Genomic DNA, 21,319 nt, shown 5'->3' on the forward strand with positions numbered 1-21,319 from the left:
TTCCCATTTCCTGCCATGAGTTTGTGTCCGATACCAAGGTGAGGGAATGTCCAACAATAGTGATGTCATCACAGTGCAAGTAACCAATCACATTGAAGTATTCTTGTAGAAAATCAGGAAGTAAAACCCACTGAGTTCATTTTTCATTTAATTTTACCCAAAAATAAAATTATGATTTAAACAAAATATGTGATTAAGGTCGTGAACCCTTTATACACATTCAACCAGTTGCTCTTTTTTTTCAACTCAATTGGAAGATTTCTGTTTGCTGTCTCTGGTGTCTTCACTAGTGCAGCAAGTAAAGAAAGGGGACAGCTTCTGGATTGCCACAATTTCCTGCGCATGTGCAGTCTCAGGAAAGTTGTCAGTTTCATCAGTGAAATAATAATGTTGTGTTCTGATAAATTCATTGCATGGTTTTTGCTGTCAAAACAGTAGTCTGATATTGGAGTTACATGTAGGCTGCATAACATAACTTATTTCAGAAGTATTTTTAGCAAATAATTTGGATTATGTGACAATCTTGCAGTATTGCAATCCTTATAGAGACAGTTAGCTTTTAAAATCATTGAATCCCAATGACTGATTTGAAATCTTGAGTTTTTTCAAGTTTTAAGACTTAGTTTATCACACAAACATTGACAAGTAGTATTTTTGAGAACAACTTAGACTTTCAATGACATAAACAATCCACAATATGACTTTTAACATGACTGACAATCCCAAGCCGTGGTTGCAATTTATTCTACCTCATTCTTCTAGACCAAGCCCAAAACTGTTCTCCACTCCTGGTTGATTTGTTTCTTTCTCAGCTGGGTAGCTACTAATCCCAGAATTGAATTCACTGATGTTGCACTGGAAATTCTTTCTCTCTAGTCCAATCTAGAAAATCTAGCCTCCTTTTAAATCTCTCAAACTCGGTCTTTTTCGATCTGAGCACAAGTTTCCACTAGCTTTCTATACAGAAAACAGCATGATGTCATTGAACGGCAGAGTCAACGTTAAGGATGGCATGGTGACTCAGTGGTTAGCACTGCTGCCTCACAGTGCCAGGGAACTAGGTTTGATTCCAGCCTTGGGCGACTGTCTGTGTGGAATTTGCATATTCTCCCCACATCTGGGTTGGTTTCCTCAGTGGTCCGGTTTCCTCCCACAATCCAAAAATGTGCAGATTAGTGAATTGGCCATGCTAAATGGTCCATAGTATTCAGGGATGTGTAGCTTGGATGTATTAGTCAGCGGTTAAAAATGTAGGGAACTGGGTGGGTTACTTTTTGGAGGATCGGTGTGGACTCGTTGGGCCGAATGGCTTGTTTCCACACTGTAGGAATTCTTAAAATAAAAAGTAAACTCGATGAGCTGATTGGCCTACGAGTACTCCTACATCTTATGGTCTTCTGAACCTCCCTCAGCTCCTGTTCCCTTTGAATATTTGCTGATGCTTTTTTTTACCTTGGTGTTTTACCATTCCATGTGGAGGAGCCTTTTCTTGTGTTTCTGTCTCCTGGTATGCTACTTCATGTTGATTGGAACTGATGTGTGTAATTACATTATATTTGAGGAATACCATGGTTTTTGATTTGGCAATTTTGTCAAGAAGCCAAGTTTTTTTCATACGACTTTTAATTCTTGGGTGGACTTTGAGTTTAAGTAATGTTACTGCCAAGTCACAAAACGTGGTTAGTTTACTCAACTTTAAATACTCACTGCGGTCATGTGAAGTATAGTAATTTTCATGCTGTTATGGTAAGGAAAATTGTTTATAATTTTATTTCATTTTATTAAACTTAAATAACAGGCTGTTTCTGAACTGTGACTTCAAGAAGCAAAGTATTTGATTAATACCAGCATTCAGAGTGAACATATGGAGAAAGTTTTGCAGTAGGATACTTCTCCACTTGCCTCATTAATTGGGCATTTTATCTACACCCATCCGCTCAAAAGATTTTGCAATGCAACTTTCTAGAAGTACAAGTCAATGAGAGCATAATTGAAGCAACTGGGTTTTGGGACGTTGTAAGTCTTGGGCCAACAATATATCTCTAAGTATAAGGATTGTTAAAGAAACAAAGGAATTACAGGGGGAGGATGAATTAGAGTCAAACCCATTATAGACAAATCAGAGGAAGAGGAGCTTAAGGAAATGCAATGGAATATACAACTGGAAATGAAATGTAGAAATGTTAAATTTGACACGTTCAAAATCTTCAAGAATGATTTGCTGCCAAACGAAGCAGCACATTATGATTTAGTTACTTTTAATTAGCCTGTTTGGACATGCTATGACACATGTCCAGGTCATGTAGATGGAACATGAACTTTGATGTTCTGGCTGAGAGGTAGGGGTACTGCCACTGCACCATGGTTTAGATATTTTTAAAATCAACCTGTTTAGATATGTTATGACACACACCTGGAAACAGGCCTCCAATCCCAGAAGTAGGAATATTACCACTGGTTCGCAACAGACCAACTTCATGGCTTGAGTTGTTCAGTTCTGAGCCAGAGATGTTGATCAGCATTGCATTAACAGCTACCATAATTTTTTAAAATGTATTTGTCTCTCTTAACAATCAGAATTAAATTTCTGTAATGAGTTTAATGGAAAGTGAATGTACAGACTCAGCAAGTTCTTAAAAATAATGGGGAGAACTGAGAACAAAATGTCACGATAGGAAGCAAATGGCCGAGTGGTGTAAACTGACCAGTATGTCTAGGGGTTCAAATACATTGCAAAATACCCAATCTCCTGGGTTGATTTTCATGTTAATAAACATGGATTGTTAATTTACCAGCAAGATCTGAGTCCTGATTTCTTCCTAGCACTCATTCCCAGGGGATAGTTGGAAGATGCATATTATTTAGATTCTAGTTTCTGCAAATTAGGATTTTAAAATTCTGCCACATATACTCTCACTTCTCTTCAGATCATTAAAATCATCTTCCGTGGAGAATGTTCAGAGTTATGAACCAAGTTTTTGTGCTTTACTTTAGTGAAGGGTCTTTTGGCACAGTGGTGGTATCTCTGTCTCTAAGCTAAGGGGTTTGGGTTCAGGTCAAGCTACCACACTAGTGGCCAACCTTCCTGTAGCCGGTCATTTTAACACCGCGTCCTGCCTGCATGCCAATGTATCTGTTCTCGGTATGCTGCAGTGTTCCAGTGAATCACAGCACAAAGTGGAGGAATAGCATCTCACCTTCAGAATAGGTATTTACAGCATTCTGGATGTAATATTGAGTTAACACCTTTAAAAGGTGAGAGACTTAACAAACAATCCAGGTCTTTTTCAGTCTCTAATTTCAGTTGCATCACACTGTAACTTTTGCTAAAAATTCTGAGTCCTATGATCTTATACTCCACAACCACCTGATGAAGGAGCAGCACTCTGAAAGCTAGTGCATCCAAATAAAGCTGTTTTACTATAACCTGGCATTATGATTTTTAACTTTGTATCCCTTCCACATTTAACTTTGGCACTGATGAACAGACATCTCAACTCGAAATGCTAGCTTAATGTTTCTCCCTGGATGCTGTCTCACCCGCTGTGATCTCCAGCATTTGTGGTTTGCAGTTTGGCTTGGAACATGTCTGAGTACATTTAATTTTAAATAAAGTTATTTCTTCGTTCCATGCCATTGCATTCCAACCCATCAATATTCTTAAAACCTCTGCCCTAGATGTTAACTTCAGTTATTTTAAAGAATTAGAGAGAAACTGCAAGAAATTGGAGTTTTACTGCAAATTCATAAAGGAACTTGAAGACTTCTACCTTTTATGCTTTCTACGCCTTGCACCTTTAAAACCCTGAGCACATGGTGATGACATTTATACCTAAGATTTAACTGTGAGCAGTTAGACTGAAAGCTGTCTTCACAGTGGAAAAATGTGGGATTTGCGTCCAGTACTCCAAGCTTTGCTTACTAACTGAACCTAGTCCTTCATAACACATCATCTTCATCTTAAATGCTTAAGTAAAATTGCTTCTGATGTAGAAGACAGTGGCAATATCTGTTTCAATGATTAGTGGTTTCCTCATGTTAGCACTAAACTCCTTATATTGTGGCTGTGTGAGTTTGCCCCATGGGTGTTATTATTTTGCCTCATGCCAGAGAGAGATTATAATCTTTCTGCTACTCTCATTGTTTCACAGTACTCCAGCTTGGTCTCATCTCTTATCTGGCTTGAGTTTGGGGAGGACAGGGGTAAGGAGGTTTGAGGTGGTTAAGGTGCAGTGCTTCGTGACATTTTAATTACATTGGTACTATATAAATGCAAGTTACATTTTATGTTTATACTTAATTTTTCACTGTTGCATTTGATACAAAGCAGGATATGCTATTTATGTAAGCAGCTTTCTCGGAGAAATAGATGGATTGTTTGTGTTCCCTTTTTCCAGATAGATACAATTTGAAAGATAAACATGAAGGCGGTCACCTTATCTTGTCTTTTTATCTCTGCAACTGTAAACGACTGGCGGTCGTGATCAATATTTTTTAGCTATAAAACAACCAACGGGTCTCTGTGCATGCCAGACACAGGAGCATGTGTGACCATATATAAAAATAAACAAGGGTCTGGGTGGTAGAAATAAATTTGGAGAGGATGCAAGTCTCGAGGGTCACATGATCTGCCTCCCAGTGCCGATCTCCCAGTTCTTTCTGATTGTTTTTGGTTAGAGGCACATAGCTGGCCTGAAGTGACTGAAATTGAATTTGCCACGTGGGGAATCATGCAGTTAATATTACATCTTACCTCATTGATATGATCATAAGTAACTTGCCCTAATCTGTTCTCGGTGGTGAAAGTTTAAATCAAGCTGCAGAAATATCGTCTAAGTTGTTAAGTGTTTAATAATTCCTGCTGATTTTTATCAGTTATTTTATTTTATATTGCAATGCTCAAAAAAAGCATTTTTTTATTCTACAAACATAGATTTCAAATCAGATCTTTAAGCGTGGTTTGTTGTTCCAGACAGCTGAACGTTTACAACTGTTGACAGGGGCTAGTTACATGATTCTTGTCTGTCAAAAGGTGGATCATCTGGTGGAAGTGTGCTGTTAGCAAGCTGAGATAAACATTGTGTAACCTACAAGCCAACCAGTCAATTTGCACATTACCTTATTTGGGTAGGTAGCAGAGAGTGGTAGTGGTTGGGGACACGCTATGCCGGATTGTAGCAACTTGAACATTTGCCAAAAACTGCACAGCCTGAGAGATGGCTCAGTGATATGTTTCTTTGGGAATATGATTAAATCTTCTCGCAGTTACCCACTTTTCATCTCTGTGCTTTCAAAGTTGGGCTTGAAATGGAATGTGAGAACAAAATGCCCTTGAGTATACATGTGACTCCGTCTTAAACATGTGCTCCAATTCTACCTGAAGCTTGCAGTTCTTCTGTCATATTTGGTAAATCAAGTCTGGCTGTTTCCCAGTATTCTGAGAATTAATAGGATTTATCCTTAAGTAAATCAGTGCGCAAAGCTTTTAGGAATATTGCTAAATGCAGTCTAGTCATTCAAAATAATTATTGCCTGAAAGATTGATACCAACCTGCTGGCAATATTATGAATCAGCACTATTCATCAACATTTTACTGAAAGGAGTTAACTTGAAGTTTTTAAAGATTTACATCAAGGAGAGTCTGAAATATTGACTTAAATTTCAAAGGATTACTTAAGTAATTTAATTACTTAGTCATTGAGCAAACCTCATTTATATTTTTAAAAAGCCTAGTCCTAATTATAAACATCATGTCACTGTCCTCATATGCAGTATTTATTTTCTGTAAATTCTGGTACTCTGACATATAAACAGCTTGTTAATCTAATGCAACTAGTCAGTTCTCATCTGGAAATGAAACGTTGATTAATTTTTCAAAACTGGAATATTTACTTTATTTTTTCTGAATGTTGTTTCCCTTCCCCTTCATATTTAAGCAGTCTTCCTCAAATTCCCTCTAAACTTCCTGCCTTTTACCCTACATGTATGGCCCTGGTTATTGATTCCTCGACCAAGGTTTGTCCTATCTATCTGATCTGTGCACCTCATAATTTTGTATACCGCAATCAAGTCCTCTTTGGCCTTCTCAATCCATGGAAAATAACCTGAGCCTAACTAATATCTCTTCATACTGTAATACTCCAGCCCAGGCAGTATCCTGATGAATCTTCTCTGCACCCCCTCCAATGCAATCACACCCTTCCTATAGTGTAGTGACCAGATTACATATAGTAGTCCAGCTGTAGCTTAATTAACAATTTCTAAATATCTAAAATAACTCTTTGCTCTTGTATTCAACATCTTTACTAATAAAGGCAAGGGTCCCATTTGTCGTCATAACCACCTATCTCCCTGTTCTGTTGCCCTTGTATCTGTGGATATGCATAGGAAGGTCCTTCTGACCCTCTGTATTTCCTCAGGTACTATCACACAACATGTACTCACTTGGTTAGATGGTTTTCCCAAAATGCATCATATCACACTGATCAGGATTAAATTCCATTGTCTTGTTCATCTTTTTCATGATATAATCTAAAGCTTTCCATCTTCACTACTTAACACATCACCAGTTTTTGAGTCACCTGCCAACTTACTGCTCAAATCTCCTACGTTCCTATCTAGATCATTAATGTACACTGCAGTCACAAAAATCAATCTTTGAACATTAAACTCTGTCTCCAGCCACTAAGCCAACTTTGAATCCAATTTGCCAAATTATCTTGGTTCCATTGGCTTTTACCAGTCTTGCACATGTGACCTTGTCAAAAAGCCTTACTGAAGTCCATTTAGACTCCATCCACTGCACTACCCTTACATACACATATCATCTCCTCATCAGGGAAAAAAACAATTAAACCTGTCTGACGTGATCTCCAGCTGAGAAAGCCACATTGACTACGTTTGAGTATTTCTTGCTAATGGTTATTCTTTTGCCCCTAATATATTTATAAATGCCTTTTGGATTTTCTTTTATCTACCCCCAGTGCTTTCTCATGCACACATTTGCTTTCTGAATTGTTTCTAGAGTAACCCCCTGCCTCTTCTATAAACTTCCAGGGCTTCTGTTGTTCTTAATAAATCTTGACTGGGTATTTATAGCCAAAGCAACAGTCTAGTAAAGTTAGAATGGGTATGCTGCTAGTTAATTGTTGTTACTTCTGAACTAGCCTAGTGTCGTGGGGTTAGAATTTGGAGATTAGTCTCCTAGGAGAAAGTGAGGACTGCAGATGCTGGAGATCAGAGCTGAGAAATGTGTTGCTGGAAAAGCGCAGCAGGTCAGGCAGTATCCAAGGAGCAGCAGAATCAACATTTTGGGCATTCCTGAATGCTTATGCCTGAAACGTCGATTCTCCTGCTTCTTGGATGCTGCCTGGTCTGCGCTTTTCCAGCAACACATTTTTCCGATCAATTTCCTATAAATACACCTGAATTAGCTGCAAGCTTTCTTCTTCAAATTTCAGCCTCATATGAGGTGATGAGCAAGAATTTGCTCAATCTGAGCAAAGGTAAAATTTGAACTAACTTTGGTCTCATTAGCAATTTAGTCTAAAATATTCAAAGAATCTTATGTATATTAGAATGTAAAATGTGGTGTAAAAAAAGCAGGAATTTATTAGGGTAAATGAAATTTTTGCCACTTCTTTTCAATACTTTTTTTATCTTACTAATATTATGAAAATTACAGTTTAAAGTAATGATTTGCGCGTCAAGTATGGTATGCTTAACAAAATATAATTGTGGAAACTTTTCTCTCTTTAATGTGAACAGATTCTGAATCTCAAACCATTTAGAGATGTGTAAAACGCTGTGCAGGTCTCAGTGAGGGAAGGCTTTTCTAAATCACAAGAAAAATCGGTGATATACTACACATGATTAACCAAGTTTTAACGCAAGTTAAATTTTGATAAATAAACTGAAGCTCATAAATACAGGAACCTGATATTTTTTGTCTTTTAATATGATGGGATGTAGCTACTTAAATGAATTAATTGAAGTTTCAACTTGAAACTAACTGAAGTCATGTATGTTCAATGTCAAAAGACCAGGAAATTTCTAGCCATTATGATGATAAGCCAGATCTCCGGTGAGTTTCTCTAATTAGTTATGATTCAAATCCTTGTGCTCCAAAGTAAGAACGGTTGATTTCGCTTACTTCCCATTCACCATGCTCAGCCCCACTTGCTTGATCGTGATAAAAATGGATCCCTTCCTTGTGAATACCTATCTTGATCCAAATTACCTTGTGTTTTAGAAGGAACCAATTTAACCAGGCTTTCTTGAATTAACAGTGAACATATTAATTAATAAGCATGAGACAAATAGTGATACACCACACATACACATGGACTTGAAATAAGAGGTGAGTTCAAAAGGATCAAAGTTTAAAAAGTTGATTTTTGGATTAATCTCTCAATTTTTCACAAAGAGTGAACAGTTTAATGGTCCAGCCATGGTAATGGAGGTTACTGGTAGCATTGACGTTGGTTGTTGTACAGTCTATTTCAAGATTGTTAGCTTTGCAGGTTGGTTGACATTCTGTTATTTAATTCCTTTTGACAGTGACTGAACTCCAGTATTCGAGGTGAGGCAGAGACCTTTTGTGGTCCTTTTCTTTAGTGTGACCTACTAGCTAGCTTTCAGAATGAGAGAGTTCCTTTACCTGCAACACAGGTGTAAATGGGGGAATAGTTCTTCAATTGTGGCCTTCACAGCCCATTAATGCTCAAACCCAAGCTAGGACAAATAGATATCTTAGCTCAGTGACACACTTCAACTTCACACTTCATAGTACTGAAACTGGCTTTTTAACCAGTGACCTTGTACATTCCTCACTGGGAAAACACAAAATTTGCCTGTAGATTAGAGCATGATTGTAGGGGGTGGCTTTGGCTTGCTGTTGAGCAGGAGCTTGCCAGCCTCTTGTTACCAATGTAGTCACGAGATCACATCCAATGGTTTTGACTTCTTTCCTCTTTGAAGATTTAGTGTTTGAAGTTCCTTTTGTATCTTTTGGCTGTATTAGGCATCTTTTGAAACGCATTTTAGAATTCCACGTTAAAAATGTCAATCATATTTCAGGGTTCAGATCCATGGTCATGACTGTGAATGGAGTTGCATTGTGTTTGGAAGTGCCTATTTGATTGATTTGGATGATTTTCTGAGTTTGTTTGTCTATTCTAACTGTCTTCCACAACTGAAGCTCACATGAAGACCTTTGAGATAATTTAAGCACAGTACTGCGATCTCTACTAAGTTGACTACAGGTTCAATAGATATTGAGGAACTGGCAATTAGCTCTTCTGAGAAAGCAAAAATAAAAATCATAAGTTTTAACCTGAAAATTCAACATCCTGCCTTGGAATGTTTACATTTTTAAAATGGTATTGTGAAGCCTAAGCAAATATGGGGATTAGATTTATTGTTGAGACATTGAAAAATAAATTATGAATAAAGATAAGAAATTGTCACTATTTCAGTCAAATTATTTATTTTTGTCTGATTCAATGCCATTCATACTGATACTGTTTGAGCCATCTATATCTAGATAAACAATTTGTTTGCCTGGAGTGAAAGCTGAGTTCTTCAATGGCTGGAATGCATTTGGCTAGAGGCATTTTATAAATGTTATGCTGAGTCAGAATTTTTGTGCAAGGTTGCTGTACGTTCAGCAACACTAAATCTTGTACTGTTTTTGCAGCAGATATAAGAAATATGACGTACTGCCATTTTGTAAGATTGCCATCCTTTTTTTCCATGCATTTCGAGCACAGGGTATACATTTAAGTCATTATGACTTGCCAAACTGTAATGAGGATTTCACAAATCTTGTAACATGATCATCATGTTAACATCCGTGTTTGTCAAATATTGAGTGGAATTTTGGGCTTCTGTACCTCACTCTGCAGACTGAAATGTAAATTTTCCATAAAGTTTTCATTCTAGCTTTGCTACTTGTTGAAATAATTCAGTGAAATGATAACGATTAGCAGGTACATAGTTGCTTGAAAAGTCACGTTTGGAACTTTCAATCTGGGTCACTGATTTTCCTGGTCAGTGGTGGTGATGATTCACTTAGACCAACAATCGGGAGCCAGAAAAATGGGCAATAGTACCATTCAAGTTCAGCTGGTTTTACTAGTAAATCTTTTGAGAGAGCTTTCCTCCTATGGAAATAATACCCCCAACTTGCAGTTGAATGCTGTATTTGAATTTGAAGCAGCTATATCAGCAAGGCAGTAATACAAGTGACGCATGAGTCTCGTTGAATTTGATTTTGGCATTTCTTTTTTTCCTACTCATATTTAAATTATGCTACAAGGTACAGAATGGCAGACTAATAGGCAGACAGATGTAGGAGAATAGTGTGTGAAGGTGCACTTTGCAGTGCTTCCTGAACACTGATAATGTTATTAAGCTGATTTTTTTTAATGGACCATGGAACTGTCTGACTTAGTCGTAAAGGCAAGGGTTACCGAAAGAACATTTTAAAGTATGAAGTTTCTGTGCTAGTGTCTGGCTTGACGTCCACAGTTGAGTGTGAAAAGGTCAAAGTGTAACATTACATCTCAGCTGTTTGTAAATCAGTTTGTTTAAAAAATCCATTGCAATTGATTATATTGCCCTTTCACTGACCTGGGTATAAATTAGACCCATGTAATTGAAGTGAAGTTTTTTTGTTGTTTTCAGTGAGCATCAATTTGCTCAGTCTCCGCCTAATATCAATACCATTGAATGTTGCACATCATTTGACACTCGACTGTCAGCCATGAGGCTTAAAATGTGCAAACTGAAAAAATTGAAACCATTATCAAATCTATGTTCTATTTTACAAATACCCATTTGTTGTATGGGCTGAAACCACCAAATAATTAAAAAGACTAGAGTACAGCATTTTAAATGACTGGAAGCTGTTGCTTTCAATGTGACCAAATATTTGCATAGCCACAGTCTACAAAGTCCAAAGTGATTAGAATAGATTCAACCTGGCTAGAAGTAACCTACCAGATATAGTCAACCTCAATGAGTGTGAATGACCTGTCTCCTTAACCATTCATAAAACTTTTATATACCCACCAGCATAACCAGCACTCCTCAAACATTCAGAAAATTCCCCTGGCCTTTGGAACTCTATTTTGCCTAAAAAGCGCACAACCTGCAGGCAGTCAGTCCATGTAAGAGTTTATAAATTTCTATGATGTTACATTGTTTTATCTGTAGTCAACGCACATTTGAGATGCTTCTGACCTGGGAGACAGGAGATAGGTTAAAACATGTGCTAGGTGCTACTTCTGATGGGATTAAGAGTGTCTATCCAGTCTGCTTGCATAATTAAGAGGTGTTAGTCCTTTTGTCTTTTAAATTAGTAAATATTAGAAAAATTACTAGACTTGTATGCTCTAAATAAGTTAGAGTTAAAAATCACACAACACCAGGTTATAGTCCAACATGTTTATTTGGAAGCACTAGTTTTTGGGATGCTGCTGCTTCAGCAGGTAATTGTGGAGCAGGACCATAATTTATAGCAAAGGATTACAGTGTCATGCAACTGAAATGATGTATTGAACAAACCTAGATTGCCGTTAAGTCTTTGTCTTTTAGAATGGGTTGCAGGTTTCAGTTCATTAATATGTAAATCCCAGAACTACTTTTAAGTCACATTCTAGAGATAACTTAAGGTTTATAAAAGAAAACGGTGACATTTTAGGAACATAACCTCATTGACAATTTGTGATCAGTAATTTAGAGTGAGGAAATCAGACCAGACCAAGGCGCGTTTGTATTGGGATTGAATCAGTTCACATTTTTACCGTTTCCAAAATCCCACCTTTCCCCTCCTTCTTGGAGGAAGGATTTTAAAAAACCCTCTATAATTTTAGAACATAACAAAATGGACCAAATAAGGTGACATTTCAGCTCAAATAATGCATTAAAGGTGTGAGATTAGAGTCTGTATGTATTCTAATCCTGAGTCAAAATGTTTCTATTTCCAAAGTAGAAATTTATAAACTCTTACATGGATTGACTGCCTGCAGGTTGTGCGCTTTTTGAGCAAAATTGTGTATGTACAAATATAATTCTGCAAATGCATAGACTTGTATATGTGTGTGCGCATGAGAGTGTGTGTTTGCATGTGTGCATGCTTGGTAAAGTGTGAGTGTGATTGAGTATAAGCCTGTGAAAGGGTGCATGTGTGGGTGAGTGTGGCAGGTGTATCTGGGTGTATGAGAAAAAGTCTATTTGAGTGTGTGAGTATGTAAGAGTGTGTGTATATATGAGTGAGTGTATAGTGTAGTGGGGTCACCTGTAGTGTGACATGAGACATCCTCATGGGTTCCAAACTTGGCCGGTTCCCCATGGGAAACTAATTAGCAAGGTTAGATCTCCTGGGATACAGGGAGAACTAGCCATTTGGATACAGAACTGGCTCAAAGGTAGAAGACAGAGGGTGGTGGTGAAGGGTTGTTTTTCAGACTGGAGGCCTATGATCAGTGGAGTGCCACAAGGATCAGTGCTGGGCCCTCTACTTTTTGTCATTTACATAAATGATTTGGACGCGAGCATAAGAGGTACAGTTAGTAAGTTTGCAGATGACACCAAAATTGGAGGTGTAGTGGACAGCGGAGAGGGTTACCTCAGATTACAACAGGATCTGGATCAGATGGGCCAATGGGCTGAGAAGTGGCAGATGGACTTTAATTCAGATAGCTGCAAGATGCTGCATTTTAGGAAAGCAAATCTTAGCGGAACTTCTACACATCATGGTAAGGTCCTAGAGAGTGTTGCTGAAAAAAAAGAGACCTTGGAGTGCAGGTTCATAGCTCCTTGAAGTGGAGTCGCAGGTAGATAGGATAGTGAAGAAGTTGTTTGGTATGCTTTCCTTTATTGGTCAGAGTATTGAGTGCAGGGGTTGGGAGATCATGTTGCGGCTGTACAGGACCTAGGTTAGGCCACTGTTGGAATATTGCATGCAATTCTGGTCTTCTTCCTATCGGAAAGATGTTGTGAAACTTGAAAGGGTTCAGAAAAGATTTATAAGGATGTTGCCAGGGTTGGAGGATCTGAGCTACAGGGAGAGACTGAACAGGCTGGGGCTGTTTTCCCTGGAGTGCCGGAGGCTAAGGGGTGACCTCGTAGAGGTTTACAAAATTGAGGGGCATGGATAGGATAAATAGACAAAGTCTTTTCCCTGGGGTCAGGGAGTCCAGAACTAGAGGGTATAGGTTTAGGGTGAGAGGGGAAAGATATAAAAGACACCTCAGAGGCAACTTTTTCACACAGAAGGTGGTATGTGTATGAAATGAGCTGCCAGATGATGTGGTAGAGGCTGGTACAATTGCAACATTTAAGAGGCATTTGGATGGGTATATGAATAGGAAGGGTTTGGAGGGATATGGGCCACATGCTGGCAGGTGGGACTAGATTGAGTTAGGCTCTCTGGTCGACATGAACGGGCTGGACCAAAGGGTCTGTTTCCATGCTGTACATCTCCATGACTCCGCGCGGCCATCCTGCATTGTTGCCTGTCCTGAAGTCCACCTTGGAGGATGGTCACCTGAAGAATCGAGGCAGAATGTCCCTGACTGCTGAAGTGTTCCCTGACTGGGGTGGAACACCCCTGTCTGCTGACTTGTTGCGAGGTGTCCATTCATCCGTTGTCACCTGCTTGGTCTTACTGATGTACCGTACCTTGGGGCATCTTCCAAAGTGTACTTCAACTGGGACCTTGGGTTCATATCCCACTACATTATACACTCGCTCATACACACACTCTTCCATACTCTCAGACTCAAACACTCACTCTCTCTGTTTCTCTCATGCACGCACGCACAGGCCTATGGGATAAAGTTGCATTTGCAGACGCACACTATTTTGCTCAAAAAGTGCATAACCTGCTGGCAGTTAGTCCATGTAATAGTTTAAAAATTTCTATTTTGGAATTAGAACCAGTACTTCTCAAGATTGGGACACAGACACACTCTAATCTCGCACCTTTAATACATTGTCTGGACTGTGATGTCATTTTTTCATAAAACCTTAAGATATCTCAAGAATGTGACTTAATGAACTGAAACCTGCAACTCATTCTAAAACATGAAAGACTTAACAGCAATTTGGGTTTGTTCAATATATCATTTCAGTTGCATGACTCTAATCTTTTGCTATAAATTCTGTGTCTTATCCCATTCCACAACTACGTGATGAAGGAGCAGCGCTCCAAACGCTAGTGCTTCCAAATAAACCTATTGGACTATAACCTGATATTGTGTGATTTTTAACTTTGTCCACCCCACCCCAACACAGGCTCCTCCACATCATAGTTAAGTAAGTTAGAAATTGTACCTGTACTTAATAAAAGAATAAAAGATATTAAACTGATTACTGCAGCTGGGTTGTGAGATTCATTTACTATTTGACGGTATGAGTTTCATTCATTCATGCAGTTTCACTTGAGAGCTGTTATGACTGTAACTGTATGTACTCAAGTAAATGTCAGTCTCATATAAAAGTCCACTCTGTATTTTTGGCCAAAAAAATCTGGAATTTTCCATATATCTCGTGTAAAAGTCGACCTTAGTTCTTAACATAATTCACAATGACATTACGCTTCGGATTTCTTAAGTTCATTATTGAGCGAGCACTACAATTAACATAATCAGTATTCATGTTTCATATGGCTGTTCCACTTCACTCTGGGACTCTGTTCTGCTAGCCGCCCCTCCCCATTCTTCCGGCCATCTGACTCCGGTCCGGGATTCCAATCTCGCCCTCAACTGTACCGGTGATGTCATTGCTGCTCCAAGGTAAGTTTTTTAACAGAAAAAAAGTTTTGGACAGAAAAGACCAAGAAAAGCAGACAGAATAATTACTAATTCATTTTATTTTCTATTCCTTATATCTGGTAATTACTGTCATTCATTGTGTCTTTTTCTTTATTCATTTAGAGACCAACTGGGCTTCTGATGATACAGTATGAATTTTGATGGGCATGAATTTCAGCCCCTCAAAAATAGTATCCATGTAATAGTCAACCCCATTAATTTAACCTTAAAGCGTAATCCTAAAAAATGTGACTCTTACACGAGTATATACTGTAGTTTCTTTAAAGGATAACAACCCAGTTAACAAGTACATACTAATTGGGGAAATCGTTTGGTGTTCTGTAATCTATTCAGGTCCGGGAGATGGTTAGAAAAGGGCTGATTAATATAATAATGTTTCATGGAGACTTGATGGATATGGTATTGTTCTGTATGCTATACTTATTCAGAGGTAAACACTGCTTACAGCATGGCTGGTAAGATGTGAAATGCAGTAATGGGTTTGAAAATGTTGTTTTGATTGAAAGGGTTGTTTTAAATTTGGTCTATATTTACTGTCTTATGATAGTAAATATAATGAATGAAACCATGTTGTGGTGGGCGCCCAAAACGTCGAATTTCCTGTTCCTTGGATGCTGCCTGACCTGCTGCGCTTTAACCAGCAACACATTTTCAGCTGTGGTAAATAATTGGTTAGTAAAGGGTTATGAATAATGAACGGGAACCTGGTATTAATGAATATAGCAAGCTGGTGAGTGAGCTCATAAAGATGACCTAAAACACAATATCTCACTGCACCAATATCTTTTTGAAATGTTTCACATAATAATCCCTACAGATACGTGGTTGAAAGGTGACTAAAGTAAATCTAAATCTTGCAGGGTATTTGACATTTTGAAAAGATCAGAACAGAGAAGGTAGAATTATACTTAACGACATCATCAGTGCAGTGGTAAGAGATCAGATTATCTTGAAAACACAAGATGTAAAATTGATTTGGGTAGAGATAAGTACAGTATTTGGAAAGGTAAGAGGCCACTGTGAGAGTAATTCATAGGCCCACTTACATTTGCACCATAAGATAGGGCATACAGGAAGAAATAAATGGACATATAGAAAATGTACCACCATAATCATGGTTGACTTTAACCTACGTGGAGATTGGGTTTAATCAACCTGGCAAAGATATCTCAGAAAATGAATTCTTAGAGAAACTGGGAACTATTACACGATTATGTTCCAGCGTCAGCCATAGAACAATCTATTATACATCTAGTAGTGAGAAATAAGACGGGATTAATGAAAAAAAACTCCATGGTAAAGAACCCTCCAGGTGATTGCATACGTAATATGATCAAATTTTATATTCTGTTTGAAGGGAAGCAATGTGGGGCTAGTGTTTTAACCCTGAATAAAGGGAATTATAAGATAAAGCAATAGAGATGCAGTGGCAGGCTTCTAAGGATAAATTTAATAATTTTCATCAAAAATATATCCTAATGAGGAAGAAATATTTGTTGAGAAGGATAAAATGTCTGTAGCTAAATAAAGGAGTGGTTTCAACCTGAAAGAAAGTGGACAAACCTGCAAACCTTTGGTGATGATCAAAAGATTGGTCAGATTTTAAGACCCAACAAAGAATGATTAAATAAAAAAAAGAAAGGAAGTAGGGTGTAAGAGAAAGCAAACAAGTGGTATAAAATTAGCATAAGAATTTCTACAATCTACAGGCTTTTAAAAAGGATATGGGCCATTTGACCCAGTGAGTCTACTCCAAGAGGGAGTAAGTGAGTATTGTTCCTTAGAGAGAGAGAGAGAGAGGAAATCTGGAGAAAGTAGAAAGTGAAGATTGCAGATGCTGGAGATCAGAGTTGAGAGTATGGTGCTAGAAAAGCACAGCAAATCAGGCAGCATCCAAGGAGCAGGAGAATCTATGTTTTGGGCAGTGCTTATCCCTGAAATATTGATTCTTCTGTTCCTCGGATACTGCCTGACCTGCTGTGCTTTTCCAGCAACACAATCTTGACTCTGCATCTGGAGAAACTCTCTAGTAGCAGCTTTGAACAGATGTTTTATCTGTCCTCACTGTTGAAAGCTTAAAAAGATACCTTAATTGAAAACCATAGAAAAGATATTGGGAAAACTGGGGGACCTAAGGGTTAAGAAGTCCTTAGGACCAGAAGGTTGTACTCCAGGGTCTAAAAGAACTGACCACAGAGATAATGGAGCCATTAATGTTATAATCTTCCAAAATTCCTTAGATTCTGATATGGAGAGGAGTGATTGGAAAATAGCTAACGTAAAATCTTTCTTCAAAAAAGGAGGGAGATAAAAGACAGGAAACTAGGGCGATTAGCCATCTATCAGTGGGATATTGCTGGAATCCATTATTTAGGAGGTTATAAGGGATACTTAGAAAACCACCACATGTCCTTTTTTGGAAAGAATTCTGCCATCCTTATTTGATCTAGCCTGCGTGTGACTCTAGAACCACAACAATGTAGTTGACTCTTAACAATTAAGGACGGGCAATAAAAGCTGGCCTAGCCAGAAATGTCCACATCCCTTGAATGAAATATTTTTTTAAAATCTGGCAGAGACAGCATGGTTTTATGAAAGGAAACTTGTGCTAATCTAATTTATTAGGGCTTTTAAGGAAGTAACAAGCAAAGTGGATCCATGGGAATCTGTAGATGTGGTGTACTTAGATCGCCAAATGGCATTTAATAAGGTGCCATGTAAAATGCTACTACATAAGAGTTCAAATAGTTTGCGATATAGAATAATGCCAGCAGCGCAAGTTCAATTCATATACCAGCTGAGGTCACAATGTAGGCTTTGCCTTCTCAATCTCAGCCATTGTCTCAGGCATGTGACCCTCGGCTTAAATGTACAATTAATCAGATCTCTGACAGAACATCATCTGGGACTGCATTGACTTTCATTTTCTGCTAAATAAGTGTCCATGGTGTAGGGGTTAGCACATTAGCAAGGATTGGTTAACAAACAGAAAGCTGCATGTAGGAATAAATGGATTCTTTTTGCTCGGCAAGCTGTAACTACTGAGTGCCCCAGGGTTCTGTTTGAGACCTCAACAATTCACAATCTATATAAATAACTTGGATGAAGGGATAGAATGTATGGTAGCTTGACTTGCTATTTGCATCAAGAAAGTAAGTTTCAAAAGGAGGTAGAGAGTCAACAAAGGTTGAGTGAGTGGACAAAAAAATTGACTGTTGGAATATAATGTGGGCAGATGTGACTCTGGCAGGAAGAATAGAAAAGCTGTAAACTATTTAAACTGAGGTAGCAGAAATAATGAAAAGGTAATACACAGGGAAAGGGTGTGATTATGAGGACTAATAAAATATTGCTATTTATTACAAAGGGAGATATAAAAGTAGGGAGATTTTACTATAGCTATAGAAGACCTCGGCAGGAATATATTTGGAGCACTATCTCTGTATAGTTTTGGCTTTCCTATTTGAAAGAAAATGTAATATAAGCTGGAAGTAATTCAGAGAATGCTGGAGTGATGGGCTTCTGTTTAAAAAAAAATGATCAGGTTGGGACAAATTTTAAACTATCCCAACCATTTTTTCACCACAACCTGGTCCCTTCTTCCTCTTGTATTTGGCATGTTGAAATTTGACATTCTTGCATCTGTCCTGATGAGTACAAAGATGAAAAACTTCAGGGACATGTCTCTCTCTTCAGCAACATTCAAGCTGTGATGTAAAAAAAGTACTGACTAGAAACTAGTCATAACACCACCTGATGAAGGAGCGGCGCTCCGAAAGCTAGTCCTTCCAATTAAACCTGTTGGACGATAACCTGGTGTTGCATGATTTTTAACTTTGTATACCCCAGTCCAACACCAGTGTCACCAAATCATGACAATGTAGTAAGGTTTGCTGAAATCTATCCATTTGCTTTTAGAATATATCATTTACAGCCTGACAGGGACATAACCAATATCTCACCCACCTTGCATGGCAGAGGTAATCATGCAACTGAAATAAATTGGTGTCAATTATTTGAGCAACCATAAAATATGACTCTTCATGTTGTCATGTGTTGCTCCTTCAGTGATAGGACAGTGCAATATTGTTCAATTGCCTGTAAATAACATCACGAAAGGGTTAAATTAAATCTAAGTTTGAAAGGCACTGAATTTGTGACCTGTGGTAGGGGTGTGCTAAATTACAGGTATCTTCAAAAGGGAAGATTGGGTAGCTGCACTAGGTTGTTCACGTATATCTTGTTGGAATCAAAAGTGGGAATGAATGCGAAACCAGGCCATTCTTGCCTGGGCTGTGAGGTACATGGCTTAGAAAAGAGATGGAAACCAATGGGGGGGGCGGGGTTGTTGTACTTTGTGAAAAGGTTGCACCAACTGAGGCCAACGATTTGACACTATGTTTGAACCATTGACTTCTTTAGAAAAACACTGACCCAGTAGTCTCCCCCACCCCCTACACAGCAAGCTTTGATATGCATAAGCCCCATTGTGTGATCTCCCAGAGTGTCGAGATGTAACTTACGAACCTAGGATCGGTCACGTGTTACGTAGCCTGCATCAGCTTTATGACCGAGTAAAGGGCAAGGTATTTACCATCAGAATAAATAAGAGCCGACATGTTCACTAGCCTGCTGATTAGCACCTTTTTAAAAGAGGCTCAAATGCAGTATTAATAAGTAGAGGTTGCAAACCTTACCAGTAATCAACAGGACAGTGTCACTGGACCAGCAATTCAGATTCTAATGTTCTGTATTCTCTATATTTGAATCCCACCTTAGCATATGGTGTAATTTAATTCAATAAAAGTATAGGATTAAAAGTTAGCCTAATGTTAATCATTTATAGAAGGAAATCTGCCATCTTGCGTGATTTGGCCTACATGTGACTTTAGACCCACAGAAATGTAGTATTCTGCTCCCTGAAATGGCCTAGCAAACCAGTCAGTTCCTTAGCAATTAAGGATGGGTAATAAATACTGGCTCAGCCAACAATGCCAACGTCCATGAATAATCTTTTTTTTAAAATTGCACCAGGTCTCTATCCATAAAGTGATATTGATGACAGCGAGTCAGTTTTAATGTATGCTAATTTGAGATCTGCTTGTTTATTTTCAAAAATTAGTGTTTTAAGTTAATTAAGAAATGTGTGGTTTGCGAACAGCAAGAAGTTCTTCTTCAACATCCCATTCAACAGTTTTGGCTTCAACCCATTAATACCACAAGTTTTCAAGGTAAATGATGAGCTAACACGTGTGAAAAAATGATCCTGTTATTTAACTGCTCAATAATTTTGCACATTACACTTCAGCTTTCAGGCAAATTGTGATACTGTGTTGTTAGCCATGCTTGTATCAGGCAAACAAGTAGACCCTCAGTACATAGTGACACTTGATGTTTGCGTACCAGGGATCCACGCACAGCTTGATGCAGCCACACACAAAGGTGGCCATCAGGTGAAGCGGTTGTGGAGGGGATGAGACTGTCACACACCTCCTTCTGGAATGTGCCTATGCAGAAGAAGTCTGGAGAGGAATGCAGTGGTGTTTGTCGAGGTTTGTCCCGAGCAGCTCCGCGACGTGGGACTCCGTGCTCTATGGTCTGTTCCCCCGGGTCGCTCACCGAGACAAATATCAACTGTACCTGGTGGATCATCAACTCAGTCAAAGACACTCTTTGGTCTGTCCGAAACCTGTTGATCTTCCAAATGAATGAGCTAACCCTGACTGAGTGTAGCAGACTGGCACATTCTAAGGTCCAGGACTACTTGCTGAGGAACGCGCTAAAGCTTGGGGCAGCTGCTGCCAAGGCCACGGTGGGGAAAGACCACCATGTAAGGTCTGCCTGCCTAAGAAGAACAGGGGGCTCACTCAGTAATCGGGCCCCACTGACACCTCCATAAAATACCTGGTTGGTCAATGTACAGACTTGTACATACGACAGATTGATTGATTAATTCCAATCTCTGTATGCAAAGAAATGGAATCTATACATATGTATGGCATGACCAATTGTATCGATATCAAAATAATTTTATGAATAAAGTATATTTTTTGAAATTAAAAAAATGCTCGTGTCAGGCAAACATACAAGTATTTTGTCCCATTGTCTGAATCGCAAAAGTAGACAAAGACCCCTTTTTAATAATTCTTTCTCAACAAAATGTAGGTTGTAAGCGTGTACAACTTGATTGTCAGTTTGAGTACCTTGATAAATGCTTCAGGGGTTTGTCTCATAAACCTGTGTAGGCTTGTGAGTATTGAATAAAGTTGACTATAGTAGTTATGACGATGCACTTGGTTGAAAAGGGCAGTTCCCATGTTCACCGCTGTCACAACAATGTCTTTAATGGAGCACCAAACCATTAACTGGTTCAGTAGATGGTGCACTATATGGCTTTGGATGAGATATTAAGCTGAGGTCTTGTATGTCGTCTCTGGACTGTTTTGAAGTCCAACAGGGGACTTCTTTCTGGTATTTA

The 21,319-nt window shown here is 38.6% G+C and overlaps 1 protein-coding gene across 7 annotated transcripts in view; it reads left to right on the forward strand.

Annotated features, from left to right (window-relative positions):
* Window positions 1-21,319, forward strand: part of svila (supervillin a) — a 354,707-nt gene that overhangs the window by 104,154 nt on the left and 229,234 nt on the right. The window lies entirely within an intron of this gene.

The sequence above is a fragment of the Hemiscyllium ocellatum genome, chromosome 5 (genome assembly GCF_020745735.1).
Source record: "Hemiscyllium ocellatum isolate sHemOce1 chromosome 5, sHemOce1.pat.X.cur, whole genome shotgun sequence".
In the NCBI taxonomy this organism is placed as follows: domain Eukaryota; kingdom Metazoa; phylum Chordata; class Chondrichthyes; order Orectolobiformes; family Hemiscylliidae; genus Hemiscyllium; species Hemiscyllium ocellatum.